The sequence below is a fragment of the Enhydra lutris genome, unplaced genomic scaffold (assembly GCF_002288905.1).
Source record: "Enhydra lutris kenyoni isolate GAN:26980312 unplaced genomic scaffold, ASM228890v2 scaffoldscaffold28, whole genome shotgun sequence".
Lineage (NCBI taxonomy): Eukaryota > Metazoa > Chordata > Mammalia > Carnivora > Mustelidae > Enhydra > Enhydra lutris.
Window position 1 is genome coordinate 1,632,116 of NW_019154112.1, and position 10,759 is coordinate 1,642,874.

Sequence of the window (10,759 nt, forward strand, 5' to 3'; positions counted from 1 at the left end):
TACCCCCCCACCCAGTTCTCCTGCCCTCCCCGCCACCAATATTACTGGTTTCTTCAAAGCTGTTTAACTTCTGACAACCTTTTTTTTTTTTGACCTTTGGACAACTTTTATCTTCACTCCATTTCATCCACTTTCTTGCCAGGCTCATCCTCTGGTGACTGACAGGATCCAGAACTTCCTCCTTTATGAAATTTGAAACTCCACTCCAACATACCCTTCTCTAAGTAGCCCTCAAATCCACCACCCCCCCCACCCCGGAGGCAGTGAGTATACCTGCCCCACTCCCCAGGGAGACCATCAGGCATCTCAGCTTCCCCTTTCTCCCTGTCCGGCCAAGAGAGCACCGCTCAGCTGTTCTGACCTAGCAGCACCTTGCAGTTGGGCTCCTTGATGCACCTGGAAGAGGCCCTCTGCCTGAGCCCCTGACCCCTCTCCTGATCCTCTTCTCTCAGCAGACTGGAGTGCCCTCCTTCATACCCCAAACATTTCTTTCTTTGCTTATCCTTATTTCCCTTTCCCTAATTTCAGAGCCTGTTGAAAGCCGGTCCACCCTTCCTAGCTCCCATTCTTTTTTTTTTTTTTTAAGATTTTATTTATTTATTTGACAGAGATCACAAGTAGGCAGAGAGGCAGGCAGAGAGAGAGGGGGAAGCAGGCTCCCCGCGGAGCAGAAAGCCCGATGTGGGGCTCAATTCCAGGACCCTGGGATCATGACCTGAGCCGAAGGCAGAGGCTTTAACCCACTGAGCCACCCAGGTGCCCCCTAGCTCCCATTCTTTACCTTGCTCTGTTTCTTGCCCTCTTGGGCTTTATACTCACCCCTTTATTTTCCCAATCTCTCAAATGGAACCAGTGTTCATGTACTAGAGGCCGAACGGTCTTCGCCCCTTTATTTTAAACCCAGACAAGCCTTTGCTGCATTAAAAGAAAAAATCTTTCTTCAGCCTGGTCCCTCTAGGCTGCCACCACATCTTACCTTGTCCTTCCCAGCACAGCCGGCATTGCAATTGTGCCCCACCCCTTCGTGCTCATCCTCTAAGAATATATATTGTGAATACATTATACATATAGAAGAACGTATAAAAGGAGCCTATATAGTTAGGGGTGCCTAGGTGGCCCAGTTGGTTTAGTGTCTACCTTTAGGTCAGGTCATGATCTCAGGGTCCTGGGATTGAGCCCCGTATTGGGCTCCCTGCTCAGCAGGGACCCTGCTCCTTCCTCTCCCTCTGCTGTTCTCCCTGCTTGTGCTCTCTCCCTTGCGTGCATGCGTGTGCTCTCTCTCACAAGTAAGTAAATAAAATGTTAAAAAAAAAAGACAAATGAAACAGAATACTTAAGAAATAAATTCCTAGGACCTTAGATGTCTTGTGGACTGCACACTGATTGTATTCCTCTCCCTTTTTGCAGGGTGACTTTTACCCCGAATTTCTTAAATATATGTCCTTCTCTTGTCTTCATAATTTCACTCTCTATGTATGTTGTAGGTATTCCTAAATAGCATGCTGTTTAGCTTTGTATGTTCGATCTTCACATGGATGGAGTCATATGTTGTGTTTTTCTGGAGCAGGCTTTTTAATTGGTTCTCATTTTGTTGAGTTGTATAGTTGTAATTCACTCACTTCCTTTCTATTGCAAGCTTACACCACAATTAATCCTTTATCCTGTTGATAAAGATTTATTTATTTGAGAAAGAGAGAGAGAGAGAGCAAGCAGGGGAAGGGGCAGAGGGAGAGGAAGAGAGAATCTTCAGCAGACTCCTTGTTGAGCATGGAGCCTGATGCAGGGCTTGATCTCACGATCCTGAGATCCTGACCTGAGCCGAAATCAAGAGTCGGACACTCAACCAACTGTGCCACCTGGGTGCCCCCTTTTTGTGTGGTTTAAACTAGTGGTTATCACTGCAATGCTGCTATGAGCTCTCTTACTTCTCTGAGTGGGACCTGTACGCTTCTCCAGGGCAGCTGGCTTCAAACTAGGGACGTGTGTCCCGGTAGTGCGAGAGGGCTGTCCAAGGAGTAGGTGGACTTGGATAGATGTAAGGGAGCCCTTTTCAGATCTGCTCTCTCAAAAGGCATGGGGTCCCAAGGAGACCCCTGTGAAGGAGAAACACGTGTCCCCATCCCCTTGCCCAGCCCTCCCTTACCACAGAAACTAGGTCCCAGGGGCATTCAGGAAGGTCGAAGCACCAGGGCACCAAAGGGACAGTTCCAGAATTTGTGTTGGTTCTGAGAAAGTGAGTGGCCTAGCGACATCATTCTGCAAGTCAGCTACTTTCTCTGTCCTTTCAACGAAGGTGAGTGGCAGCTGATTTATTTATTATTTTATCCTTTTTGTTATCGAGGGGACATCGACACAACATAAAATTAACCATTTTGAAGTGAACAATTCAGTGGCATTTAGTATATTCACAATGTTGGGCAACCTGTCTCATTCCAAAATATTTTCATCACCCCAAAAGAAACCTGTACCCATTAAGCAGTTGTTCCCTTCCTCCCTGCAGCTCTCCGCAACCACCAGGATGTGTTCCGTTTCTCTGGAATTACCTATTCTGGGTATCTTGTATCTTGTATAAATGGAATCGTACACTATGTGGCCCCGGGTCTGGTTTCTTTTACATGACATAATGCCTTTTGAGGTCCATGCACACTGAAACATGGATCAGTACTCCCTTCCTTTTTACAGCCGACTGACATTCTAGTGTATGGATATATCACAACTGGGTTATTTATTCCTCTGCTGATGGGTGTTTGGGCCACTTCTACCTTTTGGCGATTGTGAATAGTGCTGCTATGCACATTCATTTGTTGAGTACCTGTTTTTATTTTTTATTTTTTTACAGATTTTATTTATTTACTTGAGAAAGAGAGAGATCACAAGTAGGCAGAGAAGCAGGCAGAGAGAGAGGGGGAAGCAGGTTCCCCGCTGAGCAGAGAGCCCGATGCGGGGCTCGATGCCAGGACCCTGAGATCATGACCCGAGCTGAAGGCAGAAGCCTAACCCACTGAGCCACCCAGGTGCCCCTGTTTTTGTTTTGGGGGGTATGTACCTAGGAGTTGAATTTCTGGGTAATATATTAATTCTATATTTAACTTTTGAGGAAACACCGAACTGTTTTCCACAACCTCTGAGACATTCTATATTCCCACCAGCACATTGTATGAGGGTCCCAATTTCTCCACATCGTAGCTATCACTTATTTCCATATATATGTATTTTAAGCCGTCCTAGTGGGTATGAAGTGGTAGCTCATTGTGGTTTTGATTTGCATTTCCCTAATGACTCACGATGTTGAGTTCTCTTTTCATGTGGTTGTTGGTGCCACTTGTATATCTTCTCTGAGAAATACCAATCCAAGTCCTTTGACCATATTTAAATTTTTTTAATTTTTTTACTATTTTTTTTATTTGCCTCTTTGTTGTTGAAGTGTAAGAGTTCTTTATGTATTCTGGATATTGGATTCTTATAAGATATGTGATTCACAAATATTTTCTTCCATTCTTAGGTTGTCTTTTTTACTTTCTTGATAACATGTCTTTAGATCAGGGCACCTGGCTGGCTCAGTCAGCAGAGTGTGCCACTCTTGATCTTGGGGTCATGAGTGCAAGTTATATGTTGGATGTAAGTGCTTACTAAAAAAAATAGTAATAAAGTCCTTAGAATTACAAATATTTAAAATTCTGGTGGTGTCCAATTTATCTATTTTTTTCTCTTGTTGCTTGTGCTTTTGGTGTCCATATCTAAGAACCCATCAATGAAGGCTTGGTGAGAGTGTGCGACCCTTGATTTCAGGGTCATGAGTTTGAGCTCCACGTTGCATGTAGATTACTAAAAAAAAAAAAAAAAACTTAAAAAAAATCACCAAATCCAAGGTCATGAACTTCTAACAGTTTTATGGCTTAAACTCTTATATTTAGGTTGTTGAACCATTTTGAGTTAATTTTTGTATACAACATGAGGTAGGGGTTCCACGTCATTCTTTTGCATATGAATATCCAGTTTTCCAGCACCATTTGTTGAAGAAACCAGCTGATTGATTTTTGATGATAAGTCACTGTGTTTTGGTATATAACTTCGTGTGATTTCAAAGAACTTAGTGACATTGCTATGACAAGACTCTATTTATATCTACATATTTATGGGAACAAAATTTTCAGTTCTTAAATCTACAAAAATGAAAACTAGGGGGATGCCTGGGTGGGTCAGTCAGTTGGGCGTCTGCTTTTGGCTTGGGTCATGATCCCAAGGTCCTGGGATAAGGTCCTATGTCAGGCTCCCTGCTCATCAGGGAGCCTGCTTCTCCCTCTGCCTGACACTCCCCCCTGCTTCTGCTCTCTCTCTCTCTGACAATAAATAAATAAATAAAATCTTAAAAAAAAATAAAACTAGAATAGAATTCATACTGAATCCTATCTAATTCTAATGGTAAGTAATGTTCATGAACTAATTGAAAAGAAAGGGCCCAACGATGTTTTTTAGAATTTAGAATTTAGAATTCTACTTCTTTTTAAAAAAATATTATATGTTACCAACTTATTTTTTTAAATATTTATTTATTTATTTACTTACTTACTTAAGCTCTATACCCAATGTGGGGCTTGAACTCATGACCCCAAGATCAAGAGTTGAATGCTTTACTGACTGAGCCCGCCAGGTGCACCTAGAATTGCACTTATAATCTAATCTGATTAATTGATTAATTAGAAGATTTATTTATTTACTTTAGAAAGAGAGAGTGTGTATGGGGGAAGGGGCAGGGGGAGAAGAATAGCGAGAGAATCTCAAGCAGACTCCCCAATGAGTGCAGAGCCCTACATAGGGCTCCATCCCAAGACCCTCAAATTATGAGCTGACATCACTGAGCTGAAATCAAGAGTCAGACGTTTAACCAACTGAGCCACCCAGGCACCCCTGTAATTTTATTTTATTTTTTGCGTAATCATTATTTAGCAAAATTTATCATATATGCATGTTGTTTTGACAAACTAATTATTAATGATAATCATAATAATTACTTAATCCAGAAGGAAAAGTTTGAAACTTAGAGCCTTGAGGCCACAGAAAGTTAAAATAAAATTTCTTTTTTTTCACTAGGTTCCATGCCCAGCGTGGAGCCCAACTTGGGACTCAAACTCATGACCCGGAGATCAAGACCTGAGCTGAGAATCTAATGTTTAACCAACTGAGCCACCTGGGTGCTCCTAAAAATTCAGTTTTTTTAAAGAAACGTTATTTATTTTATTTTAAGTAAGCTTTACACCCAATGTGGGCTCAAACACACAGCCTCGAGATCAAGACTTGTATGCTTTCCCCACTGAGCCAGCCAGGCACCCCTGGCTGGGTGATAAAATTGAAACTGATAAAAATCAATTTTTATCTATATACATATTTTCATTGCAGAGTATAGACACAAGCCATATTTTATTAAGATAATGTTTTGATAGGCCGGAAGAGAAATATGAATTCAGACGAAATGGAACGTGAAATTTCTGACTGTTATAGAAGAGAGTGGTCATGGGCTTTTTAATGAATTGGAGAGGCTGTCCTTCAAAGAGGGAAATAGCACTTTTTAAAAAGGGTCAGTGTTTACAACTCACTGGAAATTGCATCTTTTTGCAACAACTTAAACATTTCAGGAACATTTTAGATTTTTTTTTTTTTTAATTTGACACAGAGAGAGAGAGAGATCACAAGTAGGCGGAGAGGCAGGCAGAGAGAGAGAGAGAGGGGGAAGCAGGCTCCCCACTGAGCAGAGAGCCCAATGCAGGGCTCGATCCCAGGACCCTGGGATCACGACCTGAGCCGAAGGCAGAGGCTTTAACCCACTGAGCCACCCAGGCGCCCCTTCAGGAACATTTTAGATGATAGCATAAAAATGTGCAAGGGTGGGGGCGCCTGGGTGGCTCAGTGGGTTAAGCCTCTGCTTTCGGCTCAGGTCATGATCTCAGAGTCCTGGGATCGAGGCCCGCATCGGGCTCTGCTTGGCAGGAAGCCTGCTTCCCCCATTCTCTCTCTGCCTGCCTCTCTGCCTACTTGTGACCTCTCTTTCTGTGTCAAATAAATAAATAAAATCTTTTAAAAAAATGTGCAAGGGGTACCTACATAGTTTACAAACTTTTTTATTTTTATTTTTAAAAGATTTTATTTATTTATTTGACAGGCAGAGATCACAGGTAGGCAGAGAGGAGGCAGAGAGAGAGAGAGAGGAGGAAGCAGGCTCCCTGCTGAGCAGAGAGCCCAATGGGGCTCGATCCCAGGACCCTGGGATCATGATCTGAGCCGAAGACAGAGGCTTTAGCCCTCTGAGCCACCCAGGCGCCTCTACAAACTTTTTAAAACACGAGTAAGAAAGGTTGAAGATGAGGTGCTTCTCACACTTTGTTGGGCATGTGAATCATCTGGATATGTGTTCATATGCAGATGCTGAGGCTGAAGGTCTGGCTGACGCGGGAGGCTCTGCATTCTTCAGGCTCCTGGCGATGCCAGGGCTGCTGGTCTGTGGACCAGACTGAGTAGCAAGCATCCACACACAGCAGGCCCCCCCTTCCCTGTAGGGGATACACTCTGACACCTTCATTGGATGTCTGACCTTACAGAGGTCCTGAACCCCATAGATATTAATTTTTCAGTAATACATACCTAGGATAAAGTTGAATTTACAAATTAGCTACAGTAAAGAATTAACAAGAGTAACATAATAAAACAGAACAATGATAGCAATATCCATGAAAGTGATATGAATGCGGTCTCTCTCTCAAATGTCTTATTGTACTGTGCTCACTTCTTGTGAGCTTGTGAGATGGTACAGTGCCTACATGAGAGATAAATGAGATGAATGGCTGGCATTAGGCTCCTGTTGACTTGATGCACTTGATCCGGCAGAAGTAGGATCATCTGCTTTCAGACCGAGGTTGACTGCGGGTAACGGCAGTGGTGGAAAGTGAACCTAGGGATGTGGGGATGCTGCCGTGGATGGGGTTACTGCTGCGGATAAGGGGTTGGATACTGCTGTATTCCTACCAGTGGAACTGCTGCTGGGTGATGGAATCTTCACATCTCCACATCTTCACTCCCCTGCCTGATGCTGAAGTATCTTCTGAAGTAGTCGTACCAATTTACACTCCCCAGCAGTGGCCCTGCTGCCGCTTGTGAAAAGGTCACCACAAGCTTCCTGATTTCCAGAGCTCAACTCACTTGAGCCTTCTGCAGCCCAGGGCACATTTGATCGTGCGTGTCTGATACACTGTCTTCCCCTGGTTTCTGGCTTCCCTTCCTTCTACAACCTCAGGCTCCTCTGCAACCCCTTACTCTCTTCCTTTGTCCACCTTTTAACTGTTGGTGTCCTTGGCCTTTATTCTCCTTGTTCTCCGTGGGCCATCGCTTGTGCTGTTAAGAGGTGGGTTATCACCCAGGAGACTCTGTGATGGTTAGTTTTATGTGTCAACTTGGGTGGGCGATAGTACCTAGTGCTTTAGTCAAACACTACTCTGGATGTTTCTATGAGATGTTTTGTAGATATGATTAACATCTACACTTAGTTGACTCAAAGGAGGTTTTCCTTGATAACGTGGGTGGGCCTCATCCAATCAGTTGAAGGTCTCAGGAGCAAAAAACAAAGTTTCCCAGAGAAACTCAAGACTATCACATGGAAATCTTACTTCAGTTTCCAGCCTGTCTGCCTACTCTACAAATTCGAACTCAAGACCACAACTTCAACTCTTCCCTGAGTTTCCAGCCTGCTGGCCTGCCCTATGGATTTTGGACTTGGCAGCCCCCATAAATGCATGAGCCAATTCCTAAAAAGAAATCTCTTTGTATGTATTTGTTTTTAAATATTTTATTTTTATTTATTTGAGAGAGAGCAAGAGTGAGAATGAGAGAGAATGAGCATGAGCAGGGATGGAGGGAAGTGGGGAAGGGCAGAGGGAAAGGGAGACGCAGACTTAATGCTGAGCGGGAGCCCAACGTGGGGTTTGATTCAGGGCTCAATCCCAGGACCCTGGGATCATGAGCTGTGCCAAAGGCAAACGCTTAACCAACCGAGCCACCCAGGCACCCCAATCTCTTTGTATTTATGTTCTGCTTTTCTGGAGAACCATGACTAATATAGAGTCCCATGTTTCTGTTTCCCACCAGACCTGCCTCCTGTTTCAGGTTTAGAATATCCACCTTCTCCTGAATGTTCTAGAAGTACTTAAAACACGATATGTCCTGGACAGCATCTTTCTCTTTCTCTCCAAACCTGTTTCTCCATATAGGTGCCACCATCCATCCCATCACCCAAGCTAAAAACTTGGGATTCGATGCAGACTTCTCTTTGCCCTTCATCCCTCATGTGTTCTTTACCACCAAATCTCTTCCCCTTCCATTTAATAAATATATGAGTTCCTACAGTGTGCCAATGGTGAGCTAGTGCAGGTGGTTCAAAGGAGAGTAAGACACACTTGCTGAGGGTGTGGAGAAACTGAAACCCTGGTTGGTGGGAATACCAAATGGTACTGAAAACACTATGGTGGTTCCTCCAAAAAATTAAAAATAGAATTACCATGTGATTCAGAAACTCCACTTCCGGGTATACATCCAAAAGAATTGAAAGCAGGGTCTCAAAGAGACATTTGTACACCCATATTCACAGCAACATTACTCACAGTAGCTAAAACGTGAGAACAACCCAGATGCCCATCAACAGATGAATGGATGAGCCAAATGTGGATGCGCATATAATAGAATATCACTCAGCCTTAAAAAGGATGGAAATTCTGACACATGCTACAACTTGGATGAAACTTGAGGACCTTGTGGTAAGGGAAATAAGCCAGATGCAAAAGGACAAATGCTGTATGATTCCATTTATATGAGACACTTAGAACAGTTAGATTCATGGAGGCAGAAAGCAGAATGGTGGTTACCAGGGCTGGGGGAGGGGGAAAACAAGGAGTTAGTGTTTAATAGGTATAGAATTTCAGGTTTTTTAAAAAAGATTTTACTTATTCATTTGAGAGAGAGAGTGTGTGCGTGGGTGAGAGGGAGAGGGAGAAGAGAACCTGAAGCTCTCCTTGAGCACAGAGCCCGATGTGGGGCTTGATCCCACAACCCTAAGACTGTGACCTGAGCCAAAACCAAGAGTGAAACCCTTAGCCGACTGAGCCACCCAGGCACCCTGGAGCAATCATTTTAATACAGAAAATTGTCCTGTCAAATATAACTCTGGAAAAAGAAAGCTATCTCTTTAAAAGCTAAAAACCTGTGTCTGTTTATTGGACACGTTTTGCTTTTCTTGTTGGTTTCCCAGGAAGCTAAAATCACTCTAATATTTCACTGACTTTTCTATTGAATAATAAAATGTTAATTTATAAAAACAAAAACAAGAAAACAGGGGTGCCTGGGCGGTTCAGTCATTAGGTATCTGCCTTTGGCTCAAGTTATGATCCCAGCATCCTGGGATCAAGCCCCGTATCAGGATCTCTGCTCAGCAGGAAGCCTGCTTCTCCCTCTCCCACTCCCCCTGCTTGTGTTCCCTCTCTCGCTGTCTCTCTCTCTCTCTCTGTCAAATAAGTAAATAAAATCTTTAAAAGCAAAAACAAAACAAAACAAAAAACGAAAGAAAAGACATTTCCTACCCTCAAGAAGACTGCATTTAATAAGTAAGTAACCAGAGTATGCTGGGGTGAGCACTGAGATGCGGGCAGCCTGGGTGTCGTGAGAGCCCAGCAGAAAGCACAGAGGGGCCTCTAAGGTCTAACCCTCAGCACTTGTCCTGGCTCTCCTTCCCCACTACTCTGCTTCCGTGTAGCCCCTGGTCTCTGGGAAGGATTATAAACGTCCCCTAACTGGTCTTCCTATTCACCTTCCACAGTTTCCAGAAGAATCTTTTTGAAATGCTGATGAAATCATTTCACTACCCTGCCTAAAATGCCATATAACTAATTCCTTACAAGCCACCAACGTGGACAGACTGTCCTCCCCAGCCTCATCTTACTGTCACCTCCCCTTCCCTTTCCCACCCTACAACTTGCTAACCTACCTGCAGTTTCCTTAGCACACTCTGGGGTTCCAGACTCCAAGCCTTTCCCCACACAGATTGCTTTGCCTGGACTGCTCTCTCTCTTCCTTGTCCAGTGGTTGAATATTCGTCTTTTAAAGCTTATTTCCAGCTCCCCTGTGAAGCTTATCTGAACCTCTGAGAGATCTGATTCCCTCCCCTTTGTGTCTCTGTGAACTCTAGATGCACTCCTATCTCAGCTTGTATCAGTCAGAATGGCTAAGCAACACTGCAGTAACAAACAGGACCACAATCTCAGGAGCTTCACACAGCTGTTTATTACTTTCCAATGCTATCTGTTGGCAGTGTGATGGTGTTGGGGGCCTCTGATGACAAGTCACTTGGGATCCAGGTTAAAGAAGGTACCACCAAAAGAGGGCGCCACAATAGCTCAGGTCACACTGGCAATGAGCACTTCTGCCTGGAAAAAACAGCACCCATGTCTTATTCTCATGTTTTATTGGTGAGAGCAAGCCATATGGCTATGCCTAACTTCGAGAGTGCTGAGAGAAATTCAGTGCCACCCTGTGCCTGGAAGAAGGCAGAAAACAGGAAAAACTGGTGAACAGCCTCAGTGACTATCACAGCTTGGTGTAGTGCCTACCTGCTTCCATTGGACACCTGCCTCCTCTTCCATTGGACACTGAGGGTCCCGAGCATGTCACAGGGTCCTTGCCCTTGAGCAGTTTGTGCTCTAGGAATGGGCAAAGACCAGTAAAT